Genomic DNA, 12,727 nt, shown 5'->3' with positions numbered 1-12,727 from the left:
AAATGGGATGCAAAAAGCCCATTTCCGACTCGCAAAAAGCGATGGGACCCGTTTGCGAGTCGCATCCGTTGCGACCCCATTTTGCGACCCGCAAATTACAAGTCGCAATTTGCGAGTCGCAAACCTTATGCAATTGCAACTCGCAAATTGCGACTAGTCGCAAAAAGCCCAGTTTGCAAGTCGCATTTACCACTAACTCAGAGCAAGTGGTAACCATTACCAAAGTATAAAAGGAGACCCAGAAGGCATCTGGGTCACTCAAGATGGCGGACATATACCTGATAGCAGTGAGGAGGAGAGTCTACGCAGCCCAGCAGAGGAGGAGGAGGGGCCACAGACAGGAGAAGATATATAGAACAAGGCAGACCCTTTTCCAGCAAACTGAAGAGGAGATCTATGATAAATACCGCCTTAGCAGCGCTGCCATTCTAGAATTAATAGATTTACTAAAACCACAGCTAGAACACAAGACTCTGCGTGGCTGCGCCATCCCTACGCATGTGCAAGTACTATGCGCACTGCACCTCTTGGCCTCAGGGAGCTATCAGGGGGTCATTGCCGTGGCAGGTGGGGTATCCCAAAGTGCAGTGTCAAGGTTCCTCAGGGCATTCCTAGATGCCTTAGTAGCGCACAGGTCTCAGTTCATATACTTACCAAGGAATGAGGCAGAAATTAACAGCACAAAGCTGGACTTTTACCGCATTGCCCACTTCCCCCATGTCATTGGATGTGTAGATGGGACACACATTCAAATATGCCCCCCGCTAATCTGGAACATATTTTCCGCAACAGAAAGTGTACCCACTCACTCAACATACAGGTTGTTTGTGATGCCCATTACGTCATCACGGACATCGTAGCTAAGTTTCCAGGCAGTACCCATGACTCATACATTTTTAGACATAGTGGGATACATCAACGCCTGGAACGTGGGGAGTTTGGAGACGGATACCTCCTAGGTAGAGCTGCATACACCTTGCAGACATACACACAGGTCACTGTGCACGACTATCTGGACTTACTAACAGTGTACTTTTGTGCCCAACAGGTGACAGTGCATATGCTCTAAGGCCATGGATCATGACTCCATTTTTAACACCCAGCAATGATTCAGAGAGGCAATACAACAGTGCGCATAAGAGGACCAGGAACCTCATAGAGCGCACCTTCGGACTCCTGAAGGCAAGATTCCGATGCCTCCACCGCAGCGGAGGCGCCCTCCAATACACCCCCATTACCGCCTTCAAAATTGTGGTCGCATGCACCATCCTCCACAACATAGCCACCAGACGTGGGCTACCTCTCACCCCTGCAGACCCAGATCCTGATGAGGAAGAGCAAGAACAACCACACCGCCATCATGGGGATAGGAGTCTAGCTAATCAAGGCCGACTGAGACGGGAACACATTGCAACGCAATATTTTGGACGGTACGTGTAAACTCCCACCATACTCACCCATTAACCAAACACTCCTTTTGTTAAGTGGAAGAAAAATAACTGTTTTAATAATGTAATGCATGAACTATATACAAGATGAAATTGTCCATGGGCAGGGAAATGCCAACCACTCATGTGGCACATTAAAGCCATGTGCCACATTTGTTTGTCCGGGCTGTTGGCTAACTTCTCCTGCCCCTCCTGCCAGCCTGGCTGGTCCCAGCCGCATCTATGGTGCTCTGCCTCCAACTCCTTAGCACCCTACTGTCAGTGGCAGATACACTGCTCACTGTGGAGCCCTCTTCACTATCTTGGGGTGTTTCCCCGGTGGCCCTCGACATCTCACGTGTCTCCATTAGTTCTATGATATGTGTGAGACGTCCCAGGCCCCTGGCAACATCCCCAGCAAAATGGCCCATCTCAATTTGCAGGCCAACTGTCCTCCTCGACAGGCCTGTTGTGTTGATGGCTAGCCTGCCGATTGATGTGGCCATCCTGTCCAGTCTTAACATAATCTGGCGATCCCTGCGCCGCCCTGCCTCTGCCTGACCCAGCAGTCCGGCCGCCAGTTCCCTGATGGCAGAGGCAATGTCCCCAGTGTTCTGGCACATCAGGTCCATCCGCCTGTTGAGGTGCCGCATGCTTGCATGGTTTTGTCTTTCAATGCGGTGCAGCACCCCACTGATCCTGCCCAATATTGTGTTCTGCAGGCGCTGACCCCGCAGCAGATGTGCCTCACTGCTGGTTGGAGGATGAATCCGGAAATCAGACGCTCTTGCCCTGCAACGCCTGCGCAGTGGTGGCTGCCCTGTCCTCGCACCTGTATCCTCCCTGGCTGTTGCTGGGGCAGCTCCTGGCGTTGCTGTTGCAGCAGGCGTTACAACTGCAGGAATGCTGCTGACTGTGCATGTGGGGGTGCTGGAGGGTCCTGGGGTGTCCTCCTGGGCCTGGGTGCTTGGGGTGTAGGGGGTGTCTTGCTGGAGACCTGTGGGACATGGGGAACACACTGTCAGTGTCTAGTATCTTTTGCACAATTCCTAATAAACATTTGCCTATGCACTGCCTATTGGACTACATTTCCCATAATGCATCATTCTGGCTTTTTCTACCCTGAAATGGAGCTAATTTGGTTGTGCATGCATATGTGTACATGGTGGGTGGGGTATGACATTGATAGGGGTACAGGCTTATCACATGGTACTCACCGGTTGATGTGCTGGGCTCTAGAGTGTCCAGGTCCCCAAATCCACACACTGCCTCCGGCTCAAAGGTTTGCTCAATCCTGTCTTCAAGGGGTGTGGGTGGTGGCACAGATGATGGTCCCCCTCCAGTGCCTCTCATCTCCCGGAGCCTTTCTGCCACCCTCTCCTTGGTCCGGGAGCGGAGGTCATACCACCTCTTCCTTATGTCCTCAATTGTCCTGTGGCTCACCCCCAGGGCATTGATTTTCTCTTGCATTTCCTGCCAGATTTTCTTTTTGGTGGCCTCTGGAACAGTGAGGGCAGCTCTCCCAAAGAGCTCATCATGGTGCTGACAACATTCTTCGGTCAGCACCTCAAGCTCCCTCTCAGAGAATTTAATTTTCCTTTTTCAGGGGGTTCCCTCCATGGCTGCTGCAGCTAGCTCAGTGTGCAGACTGGCAGTTGTAAAAGGGTGTGGTCCAGCCTCCTCCCAGGTGTATTTGTTAACTTCCTGGCTGTGATGTCATCATCATGTGCCAGGAAGTGTTTCCAGAGTGTTTTGGTGTGCTTTCTGGAGTGTTCTGCTGCACCTGCAAGCAATTTTGAGGGAACTCGCAATTTGCGACTCCAACTCGCTAATTGCGAGTTCGTTTTTTGCACACTCGCAAACAGCGACCTCGCAATCTGCGGACTCGCACACAGCGTTGCGAGTCCGGATGCGAGTCGCTAAATCGGACCGGTTTATTTCCTGGCATACCAAATTGCGAGTCGCATTTTGCGAGTCGCATTGACTCGCAAAATGCGACTCGCAATTTTTATTTTTCCTACATCTGGCCCTTAGCTCCATACCCACATGGCCCAGGGCTAACTTCCAGGCTTCCTTTGGTTCATGGTGCCTGTCTGCTGTTAGGGAGTGGGGGATCTCTATATCCTGCAGAGAACACCCTCCTTCCACTCTCTTTTCTGCCAGCTAAGGAGCTACCAACTCAGGCTGAGCAGGTGCCTGACTAGTCAGGCTTTCTTAGCGGTCAAGCTGGGCTTCACCAGTTCCAACTGTGGAGTTCTTCCTTAATGGAGTAGCAACTCCTTGGCTCTCTGGTGGCTTAGTTAAAGGTCACCCACCTTTCCTTTCTTTTCTTTTGCTTTCCCTTTTTCTTCTGAGGTCTACTTGCACTCACTGCAGGGGCAGCACCTCGAGAATCCTTGGGAGAGGACTGGCACCAGGCAAGTTCCTCTTTTGAGCTCTGACCAACCTCTGGGTGGTCATTTCCAAGGCAACAGTCAAGGGAAGGTCTGTACTGACTACTACCCTTCTCCAGCCAAGGGACCCATCTATCTCTATCGGCACTACAGCTACTGGCCTATCAGTGACTTTCCCTGGGATAACCCCTACCCTGGCAGTCTCTTCTGACACATGTTGGTTTGAGAGCACCAGCCTATCATGCACAATTGTGTGATTGGCACAGGTGTCTCTCAGGACAGTAGTTGGGATTCCATTCACCAGTAGGTGGTGGAAGTGTTTACTCCCCTCTGGAATCTTCAACTCACCTTTGGGGCCACTTTCCAGTTAAAGGCTAAGAGGACCTCCTCATCTGAGGAGTCATCCCCAATGGCTACACTGGTTACCCCTGGGTAATCACTAGTGGGTTTGTTTTTGGGACAAGAAGTGTCCATGGTGTGGTGCCCTGTCTTTTGACAGTTGTGGCAACATGCCTTAGTGGCATCCCAGTTTTTACCGTGGTACTCACCTTTGTTTTGGGAGGTGTCTTTGGGCCCACCCTCCTGGACAGATTTTTGGGGGCCTAAGGACTTGTTTTCTTTATTTCTAGGGTGTTACACCTTTTTCACTTTGGGGGGCTTCCCTGACTCTCTCTTTTGGTCACCCCCTCCAGTTCTTTTGGGAGGAGACTGTTCCCAAATCTACTAGGTACTGGAGCAACCTGTCATGGATACAATTGCATAAAAGTTGTTCTTTGATCAATAAATTGTACAGTCCTTCATAATCATGTACCGTGATGCCTTCTAACCAACCACCTAGCATTTTTACTGGGAAGTCCACAAATTCTGCCCAGGACTGACTCTGGGATTTTTGAGTTCCCCTGAATTTTATGCGGTACTCCACAGTGGTAAATCCAAAGCCCTCAATAAAGGTACCCTTCATGAGGTCATAGGATTTAGCATCTGTTTCACTCAGTGTCAGGAGCCTATTCTTGCACTTTCCTGAGAACAATTCCCATAACAGAGTGCCTCAGTGCTTCATTTGGACATCCCTCCCAAGGCAGTCTCTTTCAAAGCAAATTAACCATTTATAGATATCATCTCCTTCTTGGTAGGGGCAGAAAACTCCTTTTGGGAGTCTTAGGTTGAAAGATTTCTCTTCCTTCCTATTTGTTAGTATGCTGCCACCAGAGATGGATCCTAGGCCCAACTCTTTTCTTTGTTTCTCTATTTCCAGGAGCTGCATTTCTAAGGCTAGTCTCTTGGTCAGCCTAGCAATATCCGGTCTGTTTCTGTGGGTGCACTAGTGCTTCTGGTAGAAGAGGAACCACCCTTATCCCGATTATCCACAGGATCTTCATCCACCACAGACGCATCATCTTCTTCTTCATCTGGGATATTGGCCCTTATTACAACCTCAGCGGTCTTTTCCAAAGACCGCCGAGGCTGCGGGTGCCAGAATACCACTAGTGCTGGTGGTATTTCTGGCTCCCTATTACAACTTTTCCGCTGGGCCAGCGGAAAAGTCACATCAACATTGCTGCCTGCTCATAATAGCCAAAATATTGGAATTAAAGTAATTTTTGGAATGCGTGAACCTACCTTGCATCAATGAGATGCAAGGTAGGCATCCCCGTCCAAATAATGACGCTAAGGCCCTAGTGCCTTATTTATCCTCCCGAACAAAAATGGTGCACTGGAGGGAGGCAGGCATAAATAATGGCGCTAAGCCTGCTTAGCTCCATTATTTAATGTCTGGGTCAAGGCAGGCGTTAGGGGACCTGTGGACCCATTTCCCTGGTGAAACACCATGGAAATAGCCCGTAGGTGCCCTTCACAAGCCCCAGGAACACCCCCGCCCACGCCAGAGCAACACCAGGGGATGGGGACCCCATCCCAGGTAAGTATAGGTAAGTAATTTTTTTTTTTTAAGTGTCATTATGGGCCATGAAATGGGCCCACCTACATGGCACTGGGTGCATTGGCCATGCCCAGGGGACCCTTGTCCCCTGTACTGGCCATTGGGGTGGTAGGCATAACTCCTGTCTTTTCTAAGACAGGAGTCATGTGGTATGGATGCCTTTGCGTCAAGAATTGACTCTAGGCTGGTTAGTGTCAACGTTTTTTACTCTAACCAGCCTAACGTCATTTTTTGATGCAAAACACCATTCTCCTATACCGCCACCCCCACCTGGCTAACATCATTTTCCATGACGTTAGCCCACTCTCTGCGCCGGCTGCACCATTCCATAGAATTGGTGCCCGGCTGGTGCTCAGGAATGGCACAAGCCTGCACTATACTTTTTGACGCATGCACAGTTTTGCATCAAAAAGTATAAGTCTGGGCCTAAGTTTCTCTGCACTGGGGCTTTTTCCAGTACAAATTTGGTACAGCCTGCTGAGTCTCTTTAATTGGTCATAGGTATATGCCTCATAAGGTTCCAGGTTGAGCTCCTGGGTCTTGGACTCTGCATCTGTCATTTTTATTTTACTAAAGTTGGGACTTTTTTAGAATTTGGAATTCCCTTTTTGGATAGGCCAACTAAAGTAAGGACTTTTTAAAACTTTTTGCTAAAGTTTTAGGGACCTATCCAGGGCCCTAACAATTATTTTAGAAATTAGCAAAAAACGCTTAGTCAATTAAAAATCAAAAATAATTAACTAAAGGCAATTTGGAGAGTTATCCGTGTGCTCAGAAAATTGACAAAGTGGTATCAGCAAATGCAAAGTCTTTATCCCACCGCTGACCCACCAAAGGTAGGAGGCTGTCCATCTATGTAGTGTGCAAAGCTAGGCACACTGTGCAGGGGGTCCAGGCAACCACATGTTGGTTTACAAGGGTAAAAACTAGATCACCTAATGCTCTAACTTTTAAAGTAGCTTGGTAGAGCAGTTGGGCCAATCTTGGAGAAATGCAAAGCATTTGTTGTATTCACAGTATCAATCATGCAACTAACACACTCAAAGGAATAATTCAAGACCAATTTATGAAAAATACTTCAGATTCTTATGTAATTTTTATGACCATGATTATCAAAATTGGTTAAGTACTTTTTGAGATATGAATTATTGAAGTTTAATAAAAAATAGTCTTTTTGTGGAAAGTCCCCTTTAAAAATACATATAAAATTACACAGTCGGTTTACCAAGTTCTTTTTTTGCAGGTTGGTCGAGGTCGTCTGTGGGCACACTGTGCCAGCTGGAGAAGTTTGGGAGGCTTCCGCTTCCGGCGAGAGCAGCGATGAAAGATCCCTGGGAGCTGGTGCAGGGCCACTGTGGGGACCACTTGGAAAAGCAATGCACAGGTACGTTTAGAGGTGGTTTCTTGGGGTCCCCTTGGAGTCTCAAGGTTTCAAGGGGTGGGGGACCCTTAGGGCACAGCATGTTCTTTGGTGCAGGGCACAGAGTGGCTGTGTACAGAGCGAATCCTTGAGCCAGGACCTGTGCGCAAGGATGCCCTTTGGAGCTGGAGGTTAGTCAGTTCAGGGGTTGTTTGCAGGACAACAGGGACACTCTAGTGGGAGGTCTAGGGTGTTCTTGAAGTCCCTCAACTGGGGCTTTCTCCTGGTCCTTTTTCAGCCCCAGGCGGGCTGGTTTTCCTGGGGTTCGACATTAGCTGACCAATACCCAGGGTATTAGTACAGTTTGACCACTGGCGGGTACAGTACCACCAAACTTGACACACTTGCAGGGCTTGTCCTCATGGTCATTGGTGTATCATTGGGTTAATCTGTGACTTTTGGTTCTAGAGTTAGCAGCTGGCCAGTGATGTGACCCTCACTGGTTTGTTTGTTTCTTCTTGTTGCAGAGTGGTACCACCACTCTGGAGGGAGTTCTTGGGTGACTTTCAAAGCCTAGAGGCCCTTTGGGCTTCTTTAGAGTTTTTCCAGTGTCCAGCAGCTCCTCAGCGGTGATTGTCGGGTCTTGGGTGCAACTGATAGGGTTTGGCGCCTTTTCCTTGTTGCAGCAGGTCCACAGTTCTTGCGCCTTGGATCTTCTTGGTGCTGGTCTTCTTTTGCCCATCAACTCTGATTACCTGGTCTAGGGATTCCCACTAAATACTGAATTTAGTGAGCATTTTAGGTGATCAATGGGAAACATATCTTTTGGTGGCTACAACCCACTACCTTGACCACTTCCTATGGGAAGGGTCCCTTCCTTATCCCTGATTGGCTATTTTCCTTACATTTACGATGGAGGGAAATGAAATAGAGTGTCCACCTCACAGGCAACACGTTAGGTGTGGTGCATGCCAGGTGGGGTCAATCCTCCTACCCTTTATGTAATTCCCCGCCTTTGCTCCTACCAAACATGCAGGTTTGCAAAGGGGGTGACCATCAGCGGCTAGCAGCAGGCCTGGGGGTTGAGTTTCAAAGGTGGTAAGCCCTTTGAAGCTCGCCATCAGGGCAGTGCACATTCCTGTGGGAGGGGGTGTTAGCACCTCCACCCAGGAAGGGCATTGCTTTACAAACCAAAGAGACAGATCTCTCCCCCAAGGTTTGTAGATTGGGTGTCTGGAGGTGGCAGGCTGGGTAGGACCAGTCAGCAACCATGACAGGGTAGTTAGCTTTTGGAGGGTGCACCTCTAAGGTGACCTCTGGGTCAGTGCTTAATTTGCAAATAAAGACATGCAGGTGCACAAAGCTCCCCTCTTAAACAAGTGGCTGCTGCAATTAAATGGACGAACACAAAATACTGAGGAAGCATAATCCTGAAGCCATCTCTGGCCTCTTTAATTCATTCACAGCCACTCCCTGCCCCTTCAGCTCACTCTTGCAGCTTTCTGCTTTCTCCTGTTTTGACGCTTTTTCATTTTTCTCTTCCTCCGTCATTCCCATATGTGTTTTTTGCTCGCAGTCAATGCTTGAGGCAGAAAAATGAGTGCCAGCTCTTAAAAATAATCACACATAAGTGCTGGTGCCCCGCACTGGAAACAGAAAGCACAAACTAAGCACTGCCCAGGGTACATTTAGGGATAAATCCAATACTGGTACTAGTCTGGATTTATCATTCTGAGTTGTTTGATACCAAACAACCAAGGGTTCAAGGTGGCCATAATGTTGCTGGGAAACTCGTGTTGACCTATATCTAGCATATGTACTAAAACGGCTACTCTGATCACTCACTATGTCTCAGGTTTGGCAAGAACACAGGGGGTTCATATTGCTCATGCAGCTATGCCCTCACTTATAATATGGTGCACCCTACCTTAGGGCTGGAAGGCCTGCCAGAGGGGTGTCTTATCCATAGTGTATGCAGTGTATGGTGGACAGGGCACTCAGGCAGTGTGCCATGTTGAGTTTGTGTTTTAGGTTTGCACCAGGACACTAAGCCTACAATTGCAGTGATGGGTGCACCTGGATGCATGGCCCTAGAGGGTGGCACAATCAGCACCCTCCAGTCCAAGTTGCATCCAGAAACCAGGCAAAAAGTGGGGGGGTACTGCAACCAAGTGCCAGTTTCCCACACACACGGCTAAGTTCACGGCGGCCTTCTTCTGACATGTGAGTGTCACCAACTTCATTCTAGGCAACATCTGATCAATGCAGCAGCTGTTTCCTCACACATTGCAATGGGAGTCCACTCATCAGGGCTCCCACTGGACCTTGCTCCCTCCAACGCTCTTCTCTTCCTCACAGGGAATACTGGTTTTGGGAAGCAGCAAGTGGCTGGTGCTCCAGGCTCCAGGGCAGGTGGTCTTGGATTACCTGGGTGATGTCCACTCACCCAGCAGGGAGACTAGCAGTCTTTGGCCTTCAGTCCATTTCACAGGCAGAAGTCTTACCCTCCTCACACAGCCTGTTTGGCTATTTGGCAGATGACAGATTTGGGGGTCTCAAGCTCTCCTTCTTATTGTCCGTTTCCAGACACCAAATGTGATTTAGAGTCTGAGTCCACTCCGCTGCTCACTTCTGCTTGAAAGAATCCTGTCACAGAAGGCGTGACTCAAAAGTTGATCGCCCCAGAACACAGGCTATAAGAGTGAGTTTGCTGTCTCAACAGTCCCCTAAGAATGTTGGGCTCACCCATGGTTTGATATCAATTTGCGGCTGTTCTTTCCTTGTCACATTAGTCTAACTCAGTGGCATCTAGGTGGCTCCCTCTCTTTTTCACACACACACATACATGCACACATGTGTTTGCTTTCCTCCTGGATCACTCCCCTAAACTACTTCTCCTGGTCACCAGGCTGCTAGTGCTGTGGACATGGCTCCTTTAGCTCTGGAGTTGTCTGGAAGCAGGACTATGTCTGCCCTCCTCAAGTAATGTTTCGCTGGAGAACCTTGTATCATCTGCCACAGCATGGCAAGTTTGGATCCACTTCAACATCCCAGGTGTCTAGTGTTGGGGTCGCCCCACCGGACCAGCCCCTAACACCCAAAAGAGCACATGACTGACTCCCACAGAAACCTCCAACAAGTTGGACACCATTCTCGCCAACATTAAACACTCCAGGACCTTCCTGAAGCACAAAACTGACACTGTGTCCATTGATCTTACTTTGCCAAGAGACAGACTTGTCCAAACTGAAAACACACTGATGGGCCTCCAGCCATAGGTAATGAATGCCCAGAAGCAGCTTGCAGAGCTTGCTGACAAGATTTGCTTTCTTAAGGGGCGGGCAGAGGACACAGAGGGCAGATCTCAAAGAAGCAACATATGTATTGTGGGCCTAGCTCAGGGGGTGAAGGGCAGGATGCCACTACCTCCCTGGAAAACAGAATCCTGGGCTTTATGCCTTTTATCAAACTATTTTGCTTTTTTCCATCGAGAGGACCCATCATGTCCCAGTGTGGCATCCCCCTCTAGGATTGGCCACTCCAACCTTCTAGTTGCACAATTGATTTGCTACAGGTATTGCGAAGAGAAGCTGCATGAGGCACATTGCCTGGCCCCATTGGAAATCAACAGTTGCATTATGCTGTTCCCAGACTACACTCTTGTGGTAAAGCATCAACAGGCCTCTTTCACAGGAGTTATATATATGCTCAGGAAGATGGGCCTCACTTGCTCCTTTTTTTCCCCACCAGGCTCAGGGTGGTTGCTGAGCACCAATCAAATTTCTTCGAAGATCCCATGTAGGCTTTGGCGTGGGCCACACCACAGTCGGCTGCTCACATTTCAACGGATCGCGAGAGATGTACAAGCCCTAAGCAGAGGTGCAGATGTAGGTGTTCGCCCTGAGATCTGCTGAAGTCACAGTCAGTGGCTCAGCACCATCAGAGCTTCAGATCAATAATGACCGGCACTCAGCTTTAGAAGCAGCAGCATTTCTTTGCACTTATGGCTTTCCATGTACACAGGAAAAGATTGTGTCTACGAGTGATGATGATTCTTCTGTGTTACATGTCTCCCTCTTGGGGAAGTTGACCCCACCAAACATTATGTGCCAAACTGCTGATGACTAACCGTAACATTTTGTTTATTGTATTTTCTCTTAATGGGACCAGAGGATGTCCAGATCCTGGGACCACTGATCCTTTCACTGACACCCTTGAGGAGACAGGTGCTCTGGATCTATAACACTCGGCCAGCTAACTTAGCATTATTCATTTGAGTGTTTCCACAGCAAACTGCCACCCTACTTCTAAAGACTAATTCAAGGGAGTCCTTCCCTAAATATGGGTAACATGGGCCTTCAATGGATTTCCCAGTGAGACCTACAGCAGCTCACCGCCATACTATGTGTACTGATTGCATACAGTTTAGACAGTGGGGGGGTGGTGGTCGTTGGCTCTCTGCCCCCTGTATTCCTTTTATTCTTATTGCTGACATACTTTCTTTACAGACTTCTCCAGATTAATTACCTAACACCAGCAGGGACTGCCTATCACTGTATTTTGCCAAGTATTTTATCTCCTGTATTGCACCACAAGCTTCACTCTTTGCACAATACACTGTAGTCATACCACCTACTGATTATAATGTTCTCACATGAAACATTACGGGTATGCGACTAGCCCACAAGGGTTATGCTATATACTCCTACCTGTGACACAACAAGCACGGGCAATACCATTAATGTGGAAAATGAAGGGGTTCTCACACACACACCCCTGCCCGGTTTCTATTGTGTAAGTGACTCTTGGGTCACGTGAGTTAGGATAATAAAAGGGCCGTTGACAGCGGGCACGGTCTCTTGGGACCACGAGTAACACGAATGACACGCCGACCGTCCAAAGCCCCAAAACTCAGAAATGTGTTGCATCGATTATTAAATGCACACACCACGAAGCACAGCGCAACATTACAACGCAATGGCAGGGTCAGGTTTTCTACACAAATTACTCAGCCTACATCAGCGTCTTTCTGATCTTGGTGCAGACTGTACAACTGTTTTGGATAAGGAGGGCAAACAAATGTTGCTGGAAGGGACTCTAGATGACCGACGGCTCATGCTAAGCAGCATTTACGCACCCAACTCTGAACAAACCGCTTTCTTGGACCATCTGTTTGGGGGTGTTAGCTCAATGCATCAACATCCTATGGATCCTTGGTGAAGATTTTAATAGCGTGTAGGATATTTCACTAAATAAGTTGTAACCCTTCTCCGTTAAACACCCACCTCACACAATGCTTAATGTCTGGCTTGATAGGATTGTCTGCACCACTTCCATAAGCTTGCTGTTTAAGGAACGGACTCAGTTGGGGATCGCCATGCCTCCTCATCCACACAGGGAAGCTTCAGCCTTTGTTGCTGAAGGACTTGGTGTTTCGGGCTACCATCCACACAATGTAACAGACTATTCGATTGCAATCTCAACACAACCTGTAACCTGGCCCTACAATAGGATGCGTTCAGAATTACAAACAGAGGGCTCCGCATTGTAATGGTGGTGGGTAGTGGGTACTCGTGGAGTGTGTGATGCAGACTCCGGAATAGTTAGG

Source organism: Pleurodeles waltl, chromosome 1_2 (genome assembly GCF_031143425.1).
Source record: "Pleurodeles waltl isolate 20211129_DDA chromosome 1_2, aPleWal1.hap1.20221129, whole genome shotgun sequence".
Classification (NCBI taxonomy): domain Eukaryota; kingdom Metazoa; phylum Chordata; class Amphibia; order Caudata; family Salamandridae; genus Pleurodeles; species Pleurodeles waltl.
Note: the sequence above shows the minus strand (reverse complement) of the source record.